This window comes from Talpa occidentalis, unplaced genomic scaffold (assembly GCF_014898055.3).
Source record: "Talpa occidentalis isolate TD23 unplaced genomic scaffold, MPIMG_talOcc4v2.1 talOcc4.18, whole genome shotgun sequence".
Taxonomy (NCBI): domain Eukaryota; kingdom Metazoa; phylum Chordata; class Mammalia; order Eulipotyphla; family Talpidae; genus Talpa; species Talpa occidentalis.
In genome coordinates, this window is record NW_023601851.1 from 5,376,008 (window position 1) to 5,386,319 (window position 10,312).

The following is a 10,312-nucleotide window of genomic DNA, read 5'->3' on the forward strand; positions in this document are numbered from 1 at the left end:
TGAGCTTCAGAGGGAAGGGAAGGGTAATGAGGTAAAAGGGATGAGGTTGGGGAAAATTAGTATCAGGTAGAGACAGGCGTTATGAATAAAAGGCTGTGAAAGTGGTGAGTGTAGATGGGGGTGCATTATAGACAGTACCTGAGAAGGGTCCCCTGAGAATATTATTTCACAATGAAGGGCAGAACCTCAGGTGCAAAAGCCCCATGGTGACAGTGTTTGTCTTGATCATACAGTATCAATAAAGCCTGTGGGGAAACAGGCGCTACATGAAGCCATAAAGCTGAAATGCTGGCCTGTTCTTCTCAGGGTTGTCACATGATCCAAGTAAATTCATAATAAAATATCATCTGTCCCTTCGGCTGAAAGCCACTCAAGAAGTCCCCTCCAAGTCCACAAACACTTCCACTTTTAAGCTCACCCTTAAGCCAACAAACTACGGGGGGCGGGGGCATAACAAGAACGCACAAACGCACCACCCCCTCAGTACAGGGGCCCCCAGAAAGGCCGCAGACAGGAGTCGTCGTGTGCCGAGGTCCAGGCAGTGGAGGCAGGACAAAGGGATAGCGGCGGGAAAGGGAGAGGGGATGGAAAAAGCCACATCACACAGGTGGGGCAGGTGATGCAAGGTAAAGTGATGAAATGGAGGATTCTAACCCGGGAAAACTTTAAAAACTTCAAAAACTGAGACTTGGGATTTTAATCCTAGGAAAAGTGAGCGGCTGGACCCGAAGCCCTGCTGTTCAGACAAGAGGGGCATCTGCTCTGCCCGCTGGGCTGGACTGAGCTGCCTCCCTGGAGGCGCTGCTGGGGTTCAAGCTCCGCCTCTTAGAAGCCCGAGGGGAACCCCATGCTGGCGGGTTAACCCTCCTCTGTGGCCTCCAGAGCCTGGGGTTTGAGGAGCCGACTCCTCTGCGGGGCCGAGGCCTGGACGGCGGGTCCAGCTGCTCAGACTGTGGGTCGAGCTGTGGCTTCCCTCCTGCCTGCAAGACGCGGGCAAGGGAGGGGGTGTCACCCCCGAAAATCTTAGTCTGTGCCAAGGACATCATCACCCACAGTGACAGCCACGCCGGCCGAAGCAATCTCATGCTGGGAGCAACTCGGGGGACCCACGTCCATCAGGGGGTCCCACTCAGGCATGAAACCGATCCCCTGCACGACCGTGTGAACCCCAAAGAGCCCCCAGTCCTCCGCACCAGCACCCCCGTCCTCTCACCGGACCCTCCGGTCAGCCGCCCAGGGAGACGCGCTCACCTCCCGCCCCCGGCTCACCTCGTCCTCCCGCGATGCGCCGGGCCCGCGGGGTCCTGAGGGCGGTGCCCGCAGCGCCAACTTCCCGAGCCCCGGGACGCCAGGGACACCGGAGGGGGCGGCCGGGAGCCACGCATGGGGGGCGCACAGGTGGGCGGGTTGGTGGGCTCGGACACACCTGGGCGCGCGCGTGTCCACGCCTCCACCGCGGCCGGCATTTCTGGATTCAGAGACCAGGGCCAGTAGCCGCGTCGCCCAAAATAATGTGGGCAGAGCTCGGAGCCCCGAAAGGCGGGACGCGTCTGCTTGGAGTTAAAGACTCGCACCTGCTCCTCCGTCACGCCCTCCTGGGCACCGTCCCCATCCTGCCGCCCCGCCCCCCGCTCCGCCTCCTGCTCCCGCCCCGCCCCCTCCTTGCTCGCCCCCTCCTTGCCCGCCCCGCACCGGCGCCGCCATCACACTCTCCCGGTGCCCGCTTCACGGCCTCCCCGCCAGGGGGCGCCCGCGGAGCTCAGCCTCTGTCCCCCGGGCCCCTCCCTGTTCCTCTGCCCCATTCACGGGCTGCCCTCTGAGGGCTGCACCTCGGCCCATGGACATGCGGTGAGTCCTCACCCATTCCCGAGGGTTTCCACGCAGATGTTTCCAACTATTTGTTACTATAAGCAGGTGCTGGTCAACACTGTCACACGTACAGATTTGTACCAGTATTTCAGCCTTTCCTTAGGTCATTTCCAAAAATATAGAATTACCAACACAGGCAGAATAAATAGCCTAAATTCACGGTTGTCTGCAGAATAGCGGAACAGTGATTCTTTCCTCAGGAATGAATGAAAGTACATATTTCGCCTCACCCTTGCCAACAGTTCATTCCGTCTATTGGTCAGTCTTCAAGCTTCTGATGCTACCTTTGCACTAGAAACAAGTACACGAAGGGCTTCATTAGGAATAGGATATAAAAACTTTGCACTCCCCAATAAGGAACAGCATTAGCTCTGTACTACTAGCAAATGAAAAAAAAAAAAAAAAGAGCAATCTCAAAGTTCAGGAAGTAAAATAAAAGGGTAAAGAAATAAAAAGCAGGTGTTTTCCTTAATCATCATGAAATTTTAATGCCACAGGTAATTATCCATTGATGCACTATATTTATTCAACACACATAGACAAACACAAATAAAACCTTCCCTCTATCTCCAAGAATCAGTTTTCACCTATTCCAGTCACTACGGCCACTACTGAGAATGTCTTGATGATAGAATATGCAGGATTGGAGGAAGGTACTTCAGTATTCCTTGAAGCACCCAAAGCAAGCGAGGAACGAGAACACACATGGGCCTAATGAAAAAACAAACAAACAAACTTGTGTTGAGTCAGCACACTCTGGAAACAGCCTGAGCTAAGAGCAGGAAGAGCAACTGGCAGGGATAGTAAGTGTCATGAAAGTGGCCACCTCAGGGGAGATGAACCAGCAGTGCCCACCTGGATCTATTGAGTAGGGGGAAGAATCTAGGTACACACTCACCTTCATAGCATAGCAAAGAGTTTTTGCACGGTAGTCAGGCTCATTTCAAAATATTTCATTGAGAGAATAAATCATATGATTATCAGATTCTATCCTCCTAGGACAAGGACTAGACAGCTACAAGTCAAAAGCTGTCTCATGCTTATAGCTCTGCTGATACCAAGGTGTAAGAGGAACATGGCTGAAGGGCTGCTCGTTGGTTGGCTGACCTGGTCTGCTGCTCACCAAGAATCATCTCAAACACCTGAGTTTTCCTTCTGGCTCTGAGTTCTACATAGTAAGGCATATAGGACAAGGCACTGACCTCTCAATGCACTTTGGTTCATGAGCACACAGGCTCCAGCAGTTTTGGCAGCCAGGGCTGTAACCCACAAACTTCTTCATCCCCAACCAGTTATATAAAACCTGCAAGGTTTCATTCCAAGACATTGAAGTGAACCATACACAATAAGCACTCCTTCTATCCCTCGATGATCTTCCTGCAATTCTAATGAAGTTAACTTCTCCGTATTCTTTAATATCTGTGGTTCACACCGGGCCACTTAAGGCTTACTCATTTCAGTAAAAACACCCAGCTACACTGCTAACAGAAAGGAATATCTTCCCTGAACATGGACATAGCATTTGTATGTTAGGGATGCTCAGACCTCAGCCTGCTTAGCTCATATCAAAATTATTTATATAAAAAGTATAATCTTTGAACTGTTAGTATTATTCTTGTTCCATTTCAGTGCTTAAGGAAAAAAGGCACCTGACACTGCAAATATCATGGTCTTTCTGTGTACACTAATGCTGAATATGCACCCTACAAGTTTTTTCTATAAAATTCATTAACTGCAGACCCAGGTCAAAGGCTACTTTTAGTATTGGTACATGTAAGTCCTTAGCTTATTTTACACAAGTGGAAACCATGAAAACTCAGCACCAAATATTGGGAACAAACAGAACAGGAGGCTCACTCTAAAACCATCAGAATGAAGTGACCACTGAGGATGTCCAAGCAATAGCACATGCATTATCCTGGGCTCAGAGAGAACATAATACCACAGTCACCCACACAGACTCATTCCCAATTATTCCAGATTATTTGGAAAATTAGCTATTATGATATTCTAAATTATTTAATCTGAAATTCAATGATAACTACATCTTCCATTATACCAAAGATGCCAATTTTTCAATTGGATTCAAACTGCAAAGTCTGCATCTAAAGAATACTACCAATTCTACAGTTCTCAGAGAGGACATTTAAAAGCCTCTGAGACAATGCCCACAATCGCATTCATAATGAAAATATTTTTCATTCACCTTCATATATAACTTTTAAATATTTATAATTGTATTTCATAACATTAAAATGACTTAACAAATAATTGTGCTTATCCAATGTCAAAACAAACTTTGAGAGCCTCCCTGATAACCTAGGGCTTACGTTTCAGCACTATCACCACAGTGGCCCACAAGATTGCCTGATTTTGATCCCCAGCCAGGGAGCTGACCCACATAGGGCACAGCAGACATATCCTGTCTTGCCTGCTGCTCCCTTAAGCAGTGTATTTCAGTAGATCTGTCTGTTCTGATCCACACTCTATCTCTGGTGAATCCTCTCATCCCCCCACACCTCTGGCCTACACTCCAGTGCTTCTACACAAAAATAAACCAAATATTTAAATAGAAGGAAAAACAAAATTTGAATTAGAAAGTGGTAGAGTTCTTGTATGCATAAGTAAATACAAATGCATAAATAGAAAAAAAATCTAAAATAGCAACAATGATTCAAATCAACAAAGCACAGCAATGGTACCATCATCCCAAATGTTGACAGTAGTGTCCAGTTTGGGGAGCGAAAGGATCAGAGTGTTGCCAGGGAGTATTGGCTTCCTCACTGTGGACACATGGATTTACAGCCTGAGGAACAATTTAGCCAGAAGTCAAGTCATATGTGTTTCCTCTGTAGCTTTTCAATAACATAATCAGAACTAAATCCCCTATTTTCTACTTACCACTGTCTTACAACTGATATTCAACCAATGGTAGCTATAAGGTTTTTAAATTTTTAAAAGGCCACAATAAATTTTAAGAAGGCTGTGTGTATAGCACAGTCCCTGGCAGACAGCAAGCACTTGGCTAACCCTTGTTCACTACTTTGTGTGTTCATAAAACTTTCTATCATGGAAAAGAAAACACACTCCCCCGTGCTGACATAACTGCTGCAGGAGGCCTTGTTGCCCCAGCCAGATAAAATACTGGCAAGCAGCGAAGCTCAAAGGGCCTCAAACCGTGGGACCGAAGCTAAAGGGCTTCACACCGCGGGGCCGAAGATTCCTTGTGCCTCACACCGTGGGGCTGAAGATCTAACATCCCTTCACTTTTTGTTCTTGGTCATAAAAGGAGAAAAATTTCCCAAAAAATACATCAGGCACTACATTATATGCATCAGTATACTGCAAATAAACTGCACAGAAAATTATCTCTTAAAAACTAATTATTAAACAATTTGGCTCACTTGACAATGGGAGATGGTTTATTGAACATGTCTGACAAGCATTACAATACAACTATTATTTGAAGTCCTTCTTTTGACTTCCATTGAAGTTTCTTGGGAAAGTTCTTAAATGAAGCTATTTGAGTTAAGGAGTTTCTAGGTAGAGGAAGTTCTGATAGCTGAGTAGCAGCCGGCGCCTGGTATGAAGGCCATGAGAATAAGAAAAGTTTTGGGCCTCCCCGGTGGTGCAGCGGTTGAGCGCTGGGTTGCGAAGCTGCCCGCGGCCTCTGCGGCGCTGGTTCGATCCCGGCTGCTTCCCGGCCACCGCGGAGGATCCCACATGGCGCGCAGACCTCTCCTGCTGCCCACTGCTCCCCTCAGCAGTGTACTTTGGTCCTTCTGCCTGCTCTGCTCCCCACTCTGGCTCTGGTGAATTCTCTCACCCTCCCGCGCTTCTGACTGTACCCAGTGCATGTATAAACAAAACAAACAAACATAAATAAATAAAACATGCCTCTATAAAAAAAAATATAAAAAGATTTAAAAAAAAAAGAATAAGAAAAGTTTTTTCTTTGCTTAGGCTTTAGCTGGTAGAGATGTACCGGTGGCTTTCAATTGATTTAGGTTATTGTTTAGCTGAAACAATGAATTTTAGTGTAAGACTTAGTTTTTTATTAACCTTGAAGGTTGCCTTCTTGCTGAGAGCACAGAAAAAGAGATGCACTAATTGTTTCTGCTTTGTTTCTATGCACTTGATAATGTAATCACAATGCTTGCAAAAAATGTATAAATAAAGAACCTGCTGAGCCTTTCGGCAGAAGATACTAACACCTCACCAAGTGTCGATGTCTCCTCATTCCCTTCCCCTCAGTCCCTAAGTTTCAGTTCATTCGTTTTCACTGAGGCTGTCTCATCCTTTCAGGAACCCCTGACACGGTATTTTGCCGGAGGCTGGTCCCCGGCACATAACTGATGAAAAATTTATGCACAGACGTCATCATTAAGTTGTAGTCCACTTATCCAGGGGTGTATACTTTATTAAATCCCAAAGAATCATTCTAAGAAGTGTGTATAAAGGCATCCCCCTCCTGCTTGCTTCACATTTTCACACCTGTCAGATAACCTCTTTTAACAAATTGAAGGTGTGTGGTGGCCTTGACTGTGGTAAGTCCAGCAGCACTATTTTCCAAAAAAAAGTATATACTCACCTCATGTCTCAATGATATCTCATTAGGGTATTTTCACATTAGACAAAATATCATTGCACACTTAATAGTAAACACTACAGGTTAAAAAAAATATTCGCACTAGGAAAGCAACAAAAAAATAGTGACTTGATTTATGCAATATTAGGTTTGTTGTGGTATTCAGGAAATGAACCAAAAATATCTCCAAGGTGTGCCTGCACTACCTTTTATTTGGTGCAGTGTAAGTATACCAATTAAATAAAAATAAATATTTTGCTAAGGCTGCTGTTTGGAGCTAGCTCTATGCCCACTATGGCAAACATAATGAAGGTGATCACAGCTGGTTCTGGAATAGAGAAATGTTTGTCACAATATGTTTAAGGACATGTATCACAATGAACTGGACCTATTTTATCTCCATAGAATTGTTTAGCATATTGTTTATATCCAAAAGACAATTTAAAAGTGAAGGTAAGTACAGGACAGTTCACAGACATAAGCAGAAGAAAGAGATGCAAACAAAAACGTTTGTGAAAAGAAACACCCGCACAGTCACAGGCAGGCAGGAGAGCTGCCCACATCTTCAGGTTATCTTTTTTATCTTTCTTTTAAAGACATATTTATTTTTTTATACAAGCACTGGGTACAGCCAAAATTGCGGGAGAGATTCTGTGAGAGAATTCACCTGTACAGGAGCAGAACAGGCAGACTGATGAAATATACTGCTGAGGGGAGTAGCGGGCAGGCAGGAAAGTTCGGTGCACCATGTGGGACCATTGCCCGCTGACCGGGGGTCAAACCAGTGCTACAGAAGCTGCAGACAGCTTCGCAGCCCAGTGCTCAACTGCTGCGCCACCAGTGAGGCCCTCGAGATTCTCTCTTTAAAGAAGGACATACATATCTTCACACTCAATTTACATTTGATTCATTGTAATGGCAAACTTAATCAAGATCATTTCAGAGAATGGATCTGTGCTCTTCATACTGAAAGAGAATTACCAAGAGTGATAGCCAAGAATCTAAACTTTAGAACTATGTAAATAACCTTTTTTAATCTAATCACAAAATGACATAAGTTCACTGAGAAATTTATCAACACAGGAAACATGAATAACAAAACAATCACCAAGAATACCAACATCCTGAGGACACTAGTCACTGTTTCTAATATGTTTCCCACTTGTATGGATTAGATAGATCAAAACATTAACAATTAAGGGGGGTCTTATCCTGAATAATATTGCAGGCGCTGCTGAGGAATCCCTTTCTTACCAATTGTTCTAGATCTCCAGGAATTCACTCTGGTAGGTACAGCAGCTAGCCTGCTGCATGGGAATAATTACAGAAAAGCCTATTTTGAAAGGCAGTCTCTTATGAGTAGCAATCACATTTGGCATTAGAGTTTTTTCTATAACTATCAAATAAATTATGTGCAATATTAAAGTCAGCATGCACATGTAACACAATTATACATTATTTTTTTTTTTCATTTAACTTGAGGCTCCCTCCTTATGAAGGACCTCAAACACCCATGGAGCTGTTCTGAGGATGCACAGGGTTTCCCACAATTCTCCCCTCCCCCTGGCCTTGAGTGGGTTTACCGTTTAGCCTCATTTGACAATTTCTGATTCGGTCAAAAATATGGAGTACAAAAATCCTGTCGGGGACCAGACCTGAACATCCGGGTTCTTGCCTGAAGCAGGTACTGAATGTTAGCTCGAGTGAAGGTTTCAAGTTTCCTATTGTGACGAATGAACCCTGCCCCCTGCTTGCTCCTTGTGGCTTGTTTGCATTGGTGGTCTCTCCTTGTTCGAGATAACGAGAGACCTCCTCCTCTGAACCCTATATAACCTTGTACACATTCCTGAATAAATGAGACAGGCGATGATCCTGGCTTTGTCTCCACTCCTTGTGTACCCCTGTCCTATACCAAGACCCTGCTTCCTCCCCCGGGTACCGTGCTGATCTGCCTGGCTGGTCGGGACAAAATCCCTGACCTTTGTCCTTATTTGTATGATCTTACACAAGTTCATTGTCTTTTAGAACATAGGATTTTCTACTATGGAATAGGAATAATGTCTCTATAGTGTCATCAATGAGATCACATAAGTAACCAACTTCTTGCACAGGGTCAGGTAATCTCCAACAAGTGCCCAATGAACATCAATTTATTTCTCGTGACCTGAAGAGTTCAACCTCTGTGCAAAGGAAGCATGAAAGGATGTAGGTAATATCACTTTAACAGATTATAACTATTAAAAAGTAAGTAAGTAGATTATCTACAAAATGCCCTTTCCAGTTGAATGGGTGATTGTAGCTCATTCACTCTCTAAAACAGGAGGGATCCTCTTTGCACCAGATATCAATAGAGAAAACATCTCAAGAACTTAAGAATGGGCCCTTCAATCATGCTCAGTGAAATAAGTTAGAAAGAAAAAGAAAAATACCGGATGGTCTCACTTATAGCAGGAATTTAGAAAACCTAAATAAGAGACCAGGAAAAGACTAATCAATATAAAGTAAAAATCAAAATCAACAAGAAACTGTAAACCAGAGACACACTGGGGGGGAGGGGCAGGGAAAGGAAGGACTAGAGTCAAAATAAGGGGGGAGGTGCAATTGTATAGGGAATATAACCAAAATGAAAATGCATACATTGTGCAAAGATGAAAAAAAAAAGATGTAAGAATTATATAAAATAAAATATTTAAATAAAAAAAAAATCTTAAAAAAAAAGAATGGGCCCTTCAGTGTCTCAGACGATTCCCCATGAAGGATCTTCCATCCCCATTGGTGATAGCGCACAGCTGTCCCTGCTGCAGGAATCTCAGGGGTGTCCCTTAGTGATGCAGAGATGGTCACAGGTTTCAATACACTGAATAGGTTAATAATAACCATGTTAGAAAATCAAATACTTGTAGCCAGAATGTGGCAGGCATGTTGCTCCTGGTCACTCAAGGCTCAGGAAAGCCTGGATTCTATTCAAGGGAGAGTCTAAAGTCGCCTGATAAGGCAATTTCCAGGGGTGAAATTTTCCTCTTCCAGGCTCTGAATGGCCACGTCAGCTGCACAACAGGTAAGTGACACCTCAGCCTTCACATGTGAGGCCATGACCAGCAGAGGCAGAATCTCAGAACCCGTGTGAGAAATGCAGAGCCCAGGCACCACGCAACCCACTGTGTCAGAACCTGCACCCTGGGAGACTGGGACACGACTCTGCCTTCCTGCCTGCTAGACCTGGGGTGGGGAGGGAGGTGTCAGCCCCAGAAAAGTTTACAATACATTCCCCAATTACATCATAAATCTCCACAAAAATAAAACACACAGATCAATGAACAGAACAGAGAGCCCAGAAAACCCACCCAGGGGTTGATCAGTGCAGCAGGAAGGAGCTGGGAGCACACTCGGGGGATGCACTTTCATTTTGGAGCCCCGGCACCCACAGGGTCACACTCAGCAATATTCTGACCCCAGGAATGTCCATGTCCCCCAGGACCCAAAATGACACGAGCAGAGCTCTCCACAACCAGCCCACCCCGCCCTTGCTGCCTCATCTCCACCACTTCCACACCGTCGTCAGCAAGCAGTGATGAGACGTAAACACATAGTGGGTGGGAAAAGGCTGAGAAGGAGAGGCTCAAGGGGCAAAAACAGAAGGAATAAAACCCACAAAAAATAATGGGATAAAATAGAATGAAATTCCTGTGTTCCAAGTCTACTTGCACAACGTTGATAACCACCCTCAGTGTCCTGCCAGCCAGCAGACTGTCATTTTCTGTCTCCCCCTAGAGCTCAAATCCTGATGATAGTAGCAGAGATTCCACAGTCAACAAAAAAATGATGGTGGCAGCAAAATAGAGTTCCATTTTTGTG